Raw genomic sequence first — 14938 nt, forward strand, 5'->3', positions numbered from 1 at the left:
TTCTGGAAGGCCCTGAGGCCCAGCTGTGATGGCAGATGGGATTCATGGGCAGCTCCAGCCCCAGGCTGCCTGCGAGGGCAATGCAAATGCAGTGCACCCGCCCGCAGGGTGCCGCGACCTCCAGAGTCCTTTAAAGGACGCCTGGCTGGGGTACAATGTAAACCCAGCGCTGATTTAGTCCAGGAGCTGGTTCTGCTGGCATGAATCATTTAAGCACACAAGCACCCCATGACTCTGCCTCTAATTTCCATGTTGTGGTCTTCTTTTCCCACTCCGCAGAGGAAATGATGGCCCGATCTTGGGCAGGAGCCGCAACAGAAAAACGCTAGGAAAACAAGGAAGCATTTGAAAGGATTTCAGTTATATATATGACTGAACAAATCTGAGAGATTGGGTCAGATCATCACCAACTTCTTTTGTAATGCACCTATTATAATCTAATTTTATTTCATGAAACCTGGGTCTTGAAATGAATGCTGCATTAAGAGGTATGTGGCAGCTCACACTATCACACAACTGTAGATTTGTCATGATTCATATTTTCAAACTCCCATTAAAAAGGTTAAAAACAGGTTTTCAGTCATTCAGCTGTGGGTGCCTCACATTTTTCTGAGTCTCATCTGCCTACTTAAAACAAAAAACAAATTCTAGACACACCAAGTTCTTAATGAAAAATTAGTCTGCAATGCAGTCGTGTAGTTCTGTCCTTTTCTGGGGTGCACAACAGGTTCAGTTCCCTAAAATCACCCAGTAAATTCAAATGAGCTAGGTTTATGACACAGGAGCAGTGCCATAGGTGGGGACCTTGCTGCCTTTGCCTAGGTCTATCCTTACATAGGAAGCACTTGCTTGTCTACTTCAACAAGGTTTGCCACCTGGGAAGTGAGGATGTGGGCAAATGAACAAATTACTGCAGGCAAAACAGGGGATGTGGAAGTTCAGCCCCTCAGCTGCTGCCCAGAAACTGCTCTAATGTATTCTTTAACCCCCTCACAAATGAAAACTCACTTTTCCTCTCCCACAGGGAATAAGATACCTGGCTTTTGCTACAAGGTACTGTATGTAAGAGGGTGCAGGTGGGCACTTGCCACCACAGAGCAACCAAACTGTAGGTTAGTGACACCTTGTCCTGCAATTGGTTGTCTCTCTAAACTCTGGGACACAAAAGATTAATTTCCCTAAAAGCCCCACTGTAAAAATCCTGATTCAGGTGAGGGAATGGCATGGGAGCTTCTGTGCTCAATTGGCCTTTGCCTCCCAGCCACTTGCAGGCAGCAACCTGGTTTGACTAAAATTCTTCAGGTTTCAGCAACAGGAAATTGCAGATGAGAGAACGCTCTGTAAAGTGCATTTGCACAGTTTCAGTCTCAAGCTGTGAAAAGTAGCGGCTCTCCAAGCCCTCGGCTTTAGCACTGCTATTAGTACTATTTTTCTTCTAATAACATTGAGATTAATGGAGCATGAGGGTCTTGTTGTAGTAATCATCCTTCCAATGATGCCCAAGAAACCCATGTCCTGTCTTCACACAGTTTGCTGTCTAAATGTCCCAATAAACTCCCAAGCACCTTACAGTATCTCAGGCAAAATACAGATGGTTAGGAAGGTGACTCTATTTTAAAACCTAGTTTTGAGGTTTCCTCTGCCAGGCAGCAGAACAGGCACCCTGAAATGCTCCTCGAGGCAATGATGGATGCTATTCAGGGTTCATGAGAGGAGAAATTAGGGTTTTCACCACTGCCTTTTTCCTTTTCCTTGGAGAGCTCCAGGGACTGTTCTCATACAGGTGCTTGGAGTGCTAGGCAGGAGAAAATCCCTGCCCCAAAATTGGATGGGCTTTGCAAGCTGCCCCTGAGGACTTAACACCACTTTGGTTTCCACACTGCTCTCACTGGTAATGTAGACAGTCTGTGGTAGTATAAAAAGCTGGTCAAGATGGTCAAATAAACTACCAGGACTCCCTGCAGCACTGAAACCTGAAAATATATTCCTCTCAAAGCAGTCAGGAGAGGGATGGGTGCATGGCTGATAGGAGCAAGGCTGGCTGGTGTCTGCCCCGTGGCTAGGTAGCAACTATTCCCACTCCCTGAGGACAATAGGCCCCATCCTGGGAGTGGACTGGTTTCAATATGGGACTCTCCATCTTGATCCAGTTTGGATGGGTCAAGACATGTTGAGACATGCCCTTTCAATATGCTGCATTTTATTAAAAACAAAGTAGCTGTGAGCCAGATTGTAAAACTAGGTGGGCCTCATTTGTCTGTCCCTACTGTAAGCCAATGAAACCTTCAACATATTCCAACTCTCACCTTTTTACCCATTTGAATGAAAAAGCATCACTAATAAAAGAAAATGACTCACCTAATGCTAAACCTGAGCTCTGTAGATCAGCTTTGATCAAATTCACTGACATTTGGATAACTGCGTTATTATAACTAAAACATCTTTTAAAGTTTTTTTTTCCAGACGTTCATTCTTTAAAATTTGCTTTGATCACTGTGCATATCCTTTTCAGCAGAAATTTGTCCACAGAGGGTGAATTTTTTTCATTTGTTTTTCATATGGATTCTCTTTCCTTTGTTCATATTTTAAATCAGTGAAGCTACCCTTCAAGCTAGCCCTTACAATAAAAATGCAGCTACTGTGTGGCTTTTAACAACTCATTTAACCCATCTGTGCTTCAATAGCCTTGTTAGAAACCCAACACAATTTATTTATGCAATGAGGCTGATCATGAGGCTTAATTAGATTTTTTTTTTAGGATAAAGTAAACATTTCAGAAGGGCAGAGCAGGGAAGTGGTGGTCACTGTTATGGTGGTCTGACAACACCAATTTGTAATATGTTACAACAGTAATGTTACAAAATGCTGCACAGAAGGATATTTCTTTCAGAAAGTACTTTTGAATTAGTTCAAGTGCTCCAGTTTCCAAATAGGAGTCACAATCCGAGACAATTAAAATAAATGGAAGCAGGAATGTGTCAGGACAATTACAAATTAAAAGATTGAAATCGCTGGAGATGGAAAGGCAAAAATTTGCCTGTGTGGAAGTATGCATCTGTGTATGAAGCTGAACTTTAGATGATGAGAAGGGGATAAAGTTTGACTTTTCTTCTTCTTCTATGGAAAAAAATTCACACATCTATGATGCAAAAAAAAAATTAGTTTAGCAATACATAAGTACATTTGTAACCAATTTTTCCCTTTCAAGCAGGCAGGAAGACTGTGTTAGTTTAAATTTGCTAATTATCATTTATTGTAATTTGACCATGCAGCTGGGGAAGGTGGTGCCGATTGTTCATCAAAGAGGGCGTCTGCCGGGCTCTAGAGTCAAGATAGTCTCATTAGTGGCTTTTTACAGCATGGGCAGAGATCTTGTTAGAGCTTGTAACAGAGGTGGATTAACCACAAATAATTTTTAAAACTTTGAAGTCTAAAGCTGCAGCACCTTTTGCCGTATTCTAGGAAAAAAAAAGCGAACGTGTTCAGATAAGGTTCGCTGGTGAGATTCTCCGCCTGGCTCGTACCAAGGTGCAGTTTCCACCCTCCCAGGGCTGCCTGCGCGGCCATTTTGCAAACACAGATTCCTGTCGTCTGACAGAGCGAGCCCTGCGACTCCTCACGGCTTCTGCCTCCCATCAAACTCTTTGTTAGCACACACTTCTCCAAAGATCGGGCCCTGCGATCATTAGCTCCACGCCAAGATTCTTAGGGATTGCTTGTTTTCCCAACACACTTCAGGCTGAGAATTCCTATTAATATAAATCTGCTTTAAACAGGAGATAGCCATTTTTTAATGCAGACATCCTCTAATATTTTCATGATGTGGCTTTTACCTTAATAGATAGCAGTTGCGGCGCAGATCTGGCCCCGCAGTTGCATAACATATTTGTGGTAATGAGAACCCTTGCCGACATGGAAAATTATTATTAAGAAAATTATTGTAAGGAAAATCTTTAATAGGTTTTTATCTGTGTCTAATGCAATTTTGCAGTTAGCAGAAGGAAGGAATTTAGTACCAGGTGAGTAGCCAGCTCTTCAGAAATCATGTTTTGTTGACCACATTTTAAGACCTGCTGTTTTGATTTAGCGCATCAGGAGCAATATCTACTTCGTAAACAACAGCATGAAACGCCACGCTCAGGATCCCGCCTGCCATACTCAGCTGTCAGAACCTTGCCCACAAGAAAGAGTTCCTTGGTACAAATGTTTTTCATGTCGGTGCCCGTTCTGTCTGGGGAACTGCTTTGAAAGCTCAGAAACTTCGGCAGGGCGGGAGAGCAGCTTAATGCTCAAACCCACCTAGCAGTGACTGGGTGAAAAGACATTATCTTTTCATAAGCAGCAAGTCAAGTCCTTTGGCAGAACAGAAGTAGCTGATTTCCCAATGAGAAAGGCTGTTCTTACTTGCTGCATGTGCAAAGACCACAGTGTTACAGCAATAGGACAGCGTGCAGGCACTGCTCTGCACAACAGGAGAGGAAATCCTGGATGGCAACCAACCTTCCCTGCCTCCCACGCCAGCCTCTGTCCCTCCTGCTCACAGCTGCCATCCCATCAGAGAACACCAGTGTTGGCATCAGCTTTTGCTCAAGGTGATCTATGGTTCAGATGTTAGTCTTTTTATCTGTTGCCTGGATTTCTCTTGAATAAAAGGAGACTGGCATATTTTCCTCCTTTTTGCTGCAAGGAAGGTAGGTACTGACCTCCTTTACTTCCTGGTGATTGTGGATATTAGAGATGATGCAAGCACAAGATATCTGGCATGACATTACAGAAACCAAAGGGAAATGAATTCTTGGAAGAAACCCCTTTTTTTCAATTAAGACAGCTTGAATTTGTTTTGTTTCATTACCTCCTACCTAAATTTCTTGAAAACAATACTTAGCAAGAAGGAGGGATTTCTTGGTAATCACTGTGTATTGTATGCCATTTCCCAAGGAGTGGGCAGACTCCTAACAGCCTTCTGAGTCTTCCCTGAGAGACACCAGTTGTGAGAGAAAGAGTTGTATTTGATCAATAGGAAACGTGCGTGTGTGTGTGCACAAATAAAAGGAGCAGCAAATCCAACGCTCTTATCTCCCTTCCTCCTCGCATGCCAGATCACCTTTAGCATCAGCTCCAGTCCTGCAGCTGCTGCTTTCAAGCAGGGCTCACCGACACCAGCCTTGGCTGCTGACCTGCTCTGGCTGCAGATTCAGGCCCTGTCTTTCCTCACCCCTTCCCTTCACCCTTTCATTCCCACAACAAAAGGAAGGGGGAAATGAATGTGAATTGTTAACTTCACTTTTCCAAAATTAAATAGATATCAGAAGTTCTCTGGAATTGAAAGGGGACAATTATTTTCTAAAATACAGCCATAACTTTTTTAAAGAAACCCTCTGCTGCTCATTGTTTCATTACTGAGGGTGCACCGAGAACAAAGTTTGTTTTATCACTGAAGGCACTGTGTTCCTGGAAACCCCAACAGACACATAAAGAAATGTAGTTAGGTTGAAGGAACTTTCAAAATTTGGATAGCTAGTTTTGCCCAGATAAGAAATAATTTATTCTTCATAACTAATTCAGAAAATCTTTAAACCAAATTGACTAGCAATGTGTTAATATTATTAATCATCTTGATACTGCCAGTGGCTTGATCATATTATTCAGAAATAATAAATGAACAAAACATGCTCATAAAATATAAATGTTGGTGTCCATTCTGTGCTGTGCATGCCCATCTCATTTCTTTTTATCCCCAAATATTTAATATAACTTCATTTTGCAATATGTGGATGGTTAGTTCATAGTTCATACACAAAAAGTAACAGAGTATTGAAATATTGCCCTTTCCCCCCCTCGCCCCGAAGAATCAGATAATTAAATCAACTTTTTTCAGTTGCCTCTGGTATTTTTGTGGAAGGCAGATAACACATATGCATATTTGGAGACACACACACACCCAAAACATACATGATGTTTTGTGGCTGTACCTGTTGCATTTGTCATCAATAACAGCAAAACATGGACCTGATCCAATTGCTTTGCAGCTTCCTGTCAAATTAATGCAGTATAGAAATACAAAAATAACATATAGTTATACTCACCATATGACAGCAGAAAGTTTTCTGTCTATCTGTTGAACTCTATTCTTATCTCTACTAGAAACCATTATTTTATCTTGCTTTACAATGTTCCTTTTGCATCAGGAAAAATGCTGCTTATATTTGCATAAGCCATGCAACAGACCGATGAAGATAAAAATGTGCACAAAGAATAGAGGACAAAATTCATATCAAACAATACACATCAAAGAGCAGAGACTTCACTTCCTTTTTGTTACCTCCACCCGTAGATTTTCACATTAATCAAATCAATACTACATCATTTCTAGTAGCCCCAAATGGCTCATATTAATTCACTTCTTCTCATTCAAAATGATTTTTTATTAAACCTTTAACTATCACTATATCAAAATAATTTAAAATAGTTGATAATGTAGAACATTCGCCCTTTTCATTCTTGTTAGGTGGACCCCAAAACAAAAACACATCAAAAGAGAAAAGAATCTGAAATTTCAATTAATCTTAACCAAAGGTCATGCAATGACAATATTGAAGAGATTTTGTAATACCTAATATCCCCTGACAATATTTCAAATCCGCATGTGAATATAAAATAACTTCTCGCTTGACTTTGTTGACCCAGAATTGTCAGTGGAATAGAAACTTCAGTAATTCCTGAAGGTATCAAAGTGTGATTTGCTCTGATTTCAGCTTAAATTATCTATTTGTCTATATCTGCATTTTGTCTCTTTCAGAAAGCAGAGGAGATTTGTTCGTTCATGGTCTTTAAAAACACTGTCTTATTTTCATTAAGCTAAGCCCACTGCTGATGTAATTCTTGCATTACAAAGGTCTTAATTTAAACCATGACATAAATGCTTTTCATCAGTTGATTTTTTTTTGTTCTTTGTGCCAAATTTCTTGCATTTTTAAAATAAAGAATATGGTGTATAATAACTGCTGTGGGACAGGCTGCTTTATTCTCCAATATGAAAGACAAATGGGGTGTGACATGCATACGTTTCAACATGCAGCACTTACTTCTTCAGGACCTTTACTTTTTCCACTGTTTTCTCAGTAGACTATTTCACTTCCTTTGAATCAGGCCTAACGATAACACCGGATTTGAAGCACGGTTCTCGGCGTTGAGCACACTGACGGGACCAAGAGGTGAAAAGTGCTTCTAATCTCTCTCCTCTCTCTCTCTCCCCCCCTCCTCTCCCTCTTCCACTCCCTGCCTTCCTCTCCTTCCTTTCCCACTCCACTCAAGGATTTGGGGTCTGCAGATGATAATTTACAGAACATTTTGGAAGAAGGGTGGGGATGCATTCCTAACACCCCAAATCCTGGTTTGCATTACACATTAGGGATTTCAAAGCACACCAAGATTTAATCATAATCAGAAAGTAGAGAAATCGTTTCTACAACATTCTGCAGTACTGAGTGTTACTTTTTTCCTTTGGTATCCCTGTAACTAATACAGCAAAATTGTATTGCCATCATGTCCTACTATTATTGCAATGATCAGTGAGCTGTGCAAATGCATCTGGGAAAACTGCATAACTTGTTTAGATATTATTTTGAGTTTAGGAGCTTGGGTAATTTTCAGATGGAGTGAAAAGACACTAGCTGTTTCTCGACTTGAATGTGAAAGTACAGAAGAAATTTTTCCTGATTAGCGCTACTGCAAATGAATCAAGATTACAGTGGAAAGGATGCAAATATTTTATTAAAGTAGAATTTTCAACATGATCCACGCTAACATCAAACCGCAATGTTAGTTCATTGATCTCCACAGGAAAATATTGTCAAATACAGAACAGATTTAGAAAATCTCAATTGAATTTGTGGAAGGAAAAAATCTTTAAATGATCTTTCTTCATCTATTGCATTTTAAGAGATGTTGACCTGATACTTCTATGTTCATCCTGGCTTTATACTTTGTCTTTAAAGCAATGGTCTTAAAATTGCCAAAAACAGGATACAGGGACAGGTTGACCTTTAGTCTGTTAGCTTGCTGGTATAATGCAAGGAATTAAATTAAATGGAAAAGGTGCCTCTTTTACTCAGATTATTTGTAATTAATTAATTTTACATGAGGTAATAGATTAATTCTATTTCTTAAATTGGGAACTATTAATAAAATTGAAGCCAGGGAAATAAATCTTTTTCCTATGAAATACTTACAACAACAGTATGTTGAATACTTCTAAATTGCAAATTATATCCATAAGGTTGGATATTATTGTTCTGTTATTTTATCTTTTCTCTTTTATTCACTTTATTGTTCTATTGCATGACCCTGAGCTGAAGAGAGCAGGGCTATTCTGTAAGGGTGTGATCATCTTTACATATTTTAAACCTATTTTGATAGATTTATATCAAGGCTGAAGTAATTCACTCTGGGAAAAAACTTGGCATCAAAACTTTTAAATACAAGCAGATTTTTCTTTCAAATTTTTTAAAAGAAAATTTGAAAATAATTCAGCATGTTCTTAAAGGCAAAGGTTTAGGTCCTGATTCATTTTAAGTCAATGGGAGTTTTGCCATGACTTCAGTGGAGCCAGGACTTCCTTCAAATGATGGGAAACAATTACACTTAGCATTTTCAGATGGAAATTTTTGTGCTAGTATAAATTAGAATTTTTTTTTTTTTTTTTTGAGGTGGGGGTGTGTATACATATTGTATAATCCATAGCGTGAACTCATCTCTGGATATCTTTCTGTTAAGTGACTGTCTTTTTTTCATTAAGATAAGTAACAGTTCAACATATGTGGTTACTTAAGAAATTCCTCAGGATCTTTAGTGGAGTCTTTTGGGATAAGATGTGAAATCAGCCGTTGTCATTCATGACAAAGATCCCACATAATTTTTCCAAAGAGTTCGGCATGCCAATGAGAGTGGATCAACATAAGTGATTGTATTTTGCCCATGCATTTTCCATCTGAGGTTTGGATCCGAGATGGGACTTCTGCCTTTCCTACCCTAATCTGCCTTCAGAAACCACTTTGCATTGAAGTACCTTATGTTTTTGGGCAGGCCAGGAGAGCTGTGAACTTCATTACCTTCCCTTGCTTCCCAGGAAGGCGAGGTTATCGTTGATGAGATCCTGTTCACCTTAATCAAAGACAAAACCTGACCCCCAGAGAAGTAGCTCAGGACTGCTTGTGTGAGGCACCTGCAGGATGGGCCTGGCCTCGCTCTCTCAGGTAAAGCTGTTCCAGAGAGATTTATCGTACTGTCACCTCTGGTTGTGTTCAAATATCAACAATATTAAAGCTATCCAAGGCAGATGATACAATTTTTGTGCAAGGGGTGAGTAGTTCAACCAGACCTACCCTGAAGATCCTGCCTTGAACTGCCAGATCCCAAATACTTCCCTGGGGATTTAACCCCACATGTGGGGTCTTGGAGCCAAGCCAGGCTACTGTAGACAGGACAGCCCCTTCCTCGTGCCAGCAGGGTGGGACAGTGTCCAGATCTTTGTTTGAGGATGTTAGAAACTGGACCAGCTCCACTGTTGTAGTCTTAGATATGAGACAGCATCTAAGGCCTTTTTGGCCTTATTTATTTATTTACAAAGAGCAAATAGCTTTCCTGAACCCCGTGCAGCAGTATGCAACAACTTTGCTTGGAATTACTGGCCAGCACTTCCTGAAAGAGAGCCCTGCTCCCTGCTTTCCTCCGTGGCTCTGCCATCAACAATGGCTCAGCTGCACCCTGGCTGTGGTTTCTCCACAAATTGTGTGGACCTTTCTCTCTGTTGCCTGTACACTTCACATTGTCTGCGCCAGGGAAAGCTGGGTGTCCCCACACTGCAGGTGCATGGGCTGTGCAACCTGGGGAGATCAGAGCTTCCAAGTGTCTCCTTCTTCCACAAAAATGCTGTGAACTTGAACAAACTGGCTCAGCATCACATTATGGCCATGCCCTCCCAACCCAGGCACAGGTGTGACAGAGCTGGCCTCAGTGTGTGTACCCTGGCTGCCTGCCCTTCTCAAACTCTGGCCAGAAAGCTGAGTGACAAGTGTCACCTATTTGTCCAAATAAATAGCTCCTTTTGAGCTCAAGTGTGTACCCTTCCATGCTTGTGATGAACAGGCAGCATTACAAAGTCTTGAAAATGCAAGTGCTGACAGTAAGCACTGAAGTGAGGCTGAATAGTGAGTTAGATATGGCTAAAATCATTGATTGCTCTGTGAGGAAACACAGAGCCAAGAGAGTAAATCCTGGGCTTTTTTCCTTCCTCCAGAAATGGAGGAAGGAATAAAAATGGAGTCCTTGTATGTCTTGGCTGTTGTCTGTATACAAATGTGTTATTGCAGTGTGTAGCTGCCTTCATGCCTACACTTTCATCATTACATTAATTTCATCCTTCTGTAGGGAATAATTACATTACATATTAATATTATTAGTAGTTTGCACTGTTAACATTCTATTATACTCCCATATGATCCAATGACAATTTTGCAGTTAGAATAATAAATAACTCTACACCCCAAATCTAAATCTATGCATGTATGACCAAAAAGCATTTCTTTGCTGCGAGGATGAAGCATTTCCTAAGATTTTAGAATTTTTTTTTCCAGCAGCATGCAGTCCAAAGCCCAACATTGATCCAACAGAACCTGGATGTTGCACGGACTGCCAGGCAGCCCTATCACAACTGGATGTTGCCTTGTGCTGCTATCTTTCATGATGCAGCTTTTATTTCCACAGTTATGATCTCTTATGTTATGGCTGTGACCAAATACACCTGTTTGATGCATTTGCAGTTTTGGTTAAACACATAAGGGGTTTAACAGTGTGATGAGAACTTGTTATTTCAATTTGCATAGCTTTTAGTATATGCAGAAGTAACATGCTTCTGTGCATCTCCAATCTTTTAAGCATTGTAGCCTTTTCATTTTGTTGCTCATAGTAAATACTGGGCTCTGTGTATCCATCCTGCTCTCCATCTGGTATTCTGAGACTGCAAGCAGTAGTAAAGGTGGGGCTACAGACTTCAAAGATACTCATACGTCTTGAAACTAAGCACTGTGCTAAACTCCTTTTAATGCCTCTGTGGGAAAGTGTCTCCATATGTCATCCCATGTATTTTCTTTGCTATTTAAAGTATTGCTTAATAGTACACTAAGCTGGTGGAAAACTATTTGCTTTGTTGGGTTAGTTCTACTCGGGCTTAATGCAGGGCTGGGTAAGCACCAGAGCCTGCGCACGGGAGGGAGTGGGACTAGGAGCAGCTGGGGTGGGAGGAAGAGGGACTGGGGCACCCAGCAGGCAGTGGGGTTTCCATTGCTGGGAGGTGGTTATCAGTCCAGCTGAGTGCACAAATCCTTGGCTGGCTGGGAGGTGTTGAGGCAGGGGTGTAACTGGACTTGCAGTTCATCAACTGCACAAACACCCTGTGGGTAAGCGGGGTCTATATCTCTGAAGTATTTTCAGACCTTGAAAATCCCCATCCCTATCTCCTTTGCTTAAGTCCTACTCCTTTTGGAGTGTTCTTCCCAACTCCATGCTTTCTCTCTCATCTCAGCAATTGGAGCACCTTACTGTAATCCTGTCATCTTATTTCTTGTCTTCTCTGTCTTCTGTGATTCGCTCAATTCTGTAATCACTTTTTAAACAAGTCCTCTGGAAACTCCTTCTTATGTTTCCCTACTGATTTTTGAAGGGTTCTTCCAGGCTTTGGCTTTGATTTCCTTCCCTGGTTTCTCTACACTTCATCTCTGGACAACCTCCTACTAGAAACAGATATGTAGAACTCGTTGTGCTAGTGAGTCAAAGACCTACCGTGCATCTCCTGCCACATCCTCCTGCTTTCACTTTAATTGTCTACTTTTTTAAAAAAGCCCATCCTTTCCCATTTCTTAAATCTGGGCCACCACACATTCAGGAACAGAGAAGTCATGAGACCAGAAGGACAGTCACTCCTTTACTCTGATTGTTTATCTGGACCTTAAAGTCAACTTCCTTTAGAACAATGATTTTTTAAATTTGGGGTTGTTTTCCTCCCCAGTACATGGTGAAATCTTTTGTGTCTTTCTAGCTTCTGTGGTTTTGTAGAGGCAGCAACCAAGAAATTTCCCTCTGGCCATTCTCTAATACAACTTGTGTGCTTTCTTGGTTGCTGCTCTATTTCTGCATGATACCCCAAGCAAGAAATTGGGTTCAGAGGTAGGTTCCTGAAAAGGAAAGTGATAAAACTGACAAGACTATCTTCCAGTTCACAGTCTAGTTACCCCTAACTTAACTATTTTACCTGTGCTGGTGCAGTGGTCAGGACCTCTACTCTTGCAGTAGGACATCTCTTGTGCAAGTGAAAGGGCTAGCGAAAGTCTTTGTGGACAATCTGTTTGATCCAGCCCCAAATATCTCCTCTATGCTCTCCCCCCTGTCTTCCTGCAAGATGTGATCAAGGTGGCCAGGGCTCTTGCAAAAATGCCCTTGGTACAACCCTGCCTGCTGTTACACAGTTTAACCCCTTACACAAGTGGCTGCACTCAACCGCGTTTGCAATTTTTCACTTGCAGTATCCCTGGAGGAAAAGCTAGAAGACTTTAAATGCAATGTTTTCATTGGAATAAAGGTGATTTTTCAAAGGTGACTTTCAACAGATGGTAGAAAATGTCAAGACTTCTGCTAGTGCTTAACTGTAATATGGCATTGATATGGAGGATGCATTGTCAAAAAATGAACTGCAATCCTAAAGGAGGTATGTGGCCAGCAGTTACAGTTATTCCGAGGTCTTTTTAAAAATCATACTATTCATGAACCATGCATGACTCAAGCTTGCCATATAGGAGAACTGTTTTATCTCTCCCTCCAGTTATAGTATTTATAACAAAAAGAGACACCACAGTATATATTTAATATAAAGATATGTAATTGTATTTTCCAAAGACCTGCACTTATGGAAAACTACTTTTGACCATCAGAAACTGAGTGCCCACCTACCCAAAAGACTTCATAGCATTGAAAAAGTCAGGTCTTCCACCTTCTCACGAGGCAGCCTGGTAAGGCAGTGTGAGAACTGCTTTTCATTTAGGAAGGCTGAAGAAGAAGGGATTTGAGCAAACTAACTCCATACATTCAGGACTAGAAAAATGCTGGTCCATAAATTAAAACTTTTCAGAAAAATCAAATTCTACTCTCTTTGTTGGAAACACAGCTCTGTTTCCAGCCAAAGGAATGAGCACGGTTGATCCCTCCACATACAGCTTTTTGAGTTTGGAAATTCAAACATGAGAGAAAGTATCTCTCTGACTCTTCTGTAGAGGAACCATTTTCCCTGCACTGAAGTGAGCTGGGCTGTACCAGTATATGTGAGGACAACACTTGACTTGGCCTTGTGTTCATGCTTATAATATTGCCCCTATTCACAGAGTGGAAACTTGCTGGATTTTTTCCATTGGGAGGAGAAATTGATGATAGGATTCAGGAATGTCTTTGGTTTATAAAGCATATACTCAGAATCCTGTTTCTCTGAATGCAGCAGAAACAAACAACAGGCATTTTTCTTACTCAGAGTTTCCAAGCCTGAGTCCGTAGTGCGGTGTGTGTTCCGTAGAGCCGTCCTGCTCCGTCCCCTCCCCGGCAGGGCTCTGCTTCCCTGGCTGCTGCTCCTGCAGGGCACTCAGGTGAGACATGCACATGCACATGCACACCCAAGCCCCCTCCTCCCCACATCCTGCCAGCTGGCTTCCTAACCCCCACCTGCCACGGGGGATCCTGGTCAAGCCCGGCCTTCCTCTGGCCGAGCTCTGTCACCATCCAGGTCGCGTCTTCTGTTGTCTCCAGCCTCCTGCTCCTGAAGGGGCTGGAATGCTCTTTTCATTTAACTTGAGGGACAGACATGTGGCTGTAGCTTTTTGGAGGTATGTGACCGTAGATTAAAAAACTCCACTGCCATGAGAAGCCCATATAGATACAACCCACATGTGCACATGCACACACACACACCCTCCTGCATGCACACATGCAGAACCTCCAAGCCTTTGGAGGAGCTGAGTAACATGCAGTATAACAGAATTCTAAAATTGTTTAATCATTGTCTAAATAATTTATAATTTTCAGTTCCTTTATTGTAGACCCAGTTCCACTAGTTTTACACCCAAACAACTTATCTCAGATCTGTGGCATGAATTTTGTCAAAGGGAAATAGGTAAATGACAGTGAAAAATTTTGACATTTTTGAATGCCTACAACAAGACAATGTTCTCACATTTCAAAGAAGGGCTAATTTTTATGGCATTAAGCCAGTCACTCTTGAGCTCTGCTGGTCACATTTTGATAGGAGGGTGCAATGGATGATGTCAAAGATTTTTCATTCCATGAATAACATTCCCCGATAATTTTAAACTAAAAAGGTGGAGATGATGGACAGGCAGAGTTACACTGTGCTATATTTCTCAGCATACAGTCTTAAGGCTTTTCTCCATGTTTAGTGATATTTACTTGTAGCAAAGAACTTTAGAATGGTTGTAAGTGCAAGAGAAGCTAAAAGCAGACTCTCACCAGAGCCCACTGCACAGAAAGCGGAAAGCTGATAGGAGAAAATATTCTCATGGCACTGTAACTTTGTAGTATTTTCTTCCTTTCTTCTCAGGACAATCTGCTTATAACCTGGATTGCACAAAGGTTCCCTTTTTCTCTGATCTCAACAATTCCCTGATCTCTGTAATTTGTGAATTTTCATATGTAAAATTTATCTGATTAATTCTAAGTACATGTACAATTCTAAAACAACTTAAAAACTATTGCTAGGGTGGGATAAACATTAAATTGATCCCATTTACATCAAATAAAAGAATAGCTAGTAGTTTATGAAACAGATCCTTTGAACCTGATGTTGGACCAATGAGAAAGGGCTGTTTTCAATGATTCTTTTCAT

The 14938-nt window shown here is 41.0% G+C and overlaps 1 long non-coding RNA gene across 1 annotated transcript in view; it reads left to right on the forward strand.

The window, feature by feature from the left end:
* The first annotated feature begins 4448 nt into the window (after positions 1–4448).
* The window catches only part of LOC119698338, a 30330-nt gene continuing 19840 nt past the window's right edge, over positions 4449–14938 (forward strand). The window contains exons 1-3 of the long non-coding RNA XR_005256127.1: positions 4449–4691; positions 7150–7214; positions 9128–9254. This is a non-coding gene — a long non-coding RNA (uncharacterized LOC119698338). The remainder of the gene's footprint in view (positions 4692–7149; positions 7215–9127; positions 9255–14938) is intronic.

The sequence above is a fragment of the Motacilla alba genome, chromosome 2, assembly GCF_015832195.1.
Source record: "Motacilla alba alba isolate MOTALB_02 chromosome 2, Motacilla_alba_V1.0_pri, whole genome shotgun sequence".
NCBI classification, from domain to species: Eukaryota; Metazoa; Chordata; class Aves; order Passeriformes; family Motacillidae; genus Motacilla; species Motacilla alba.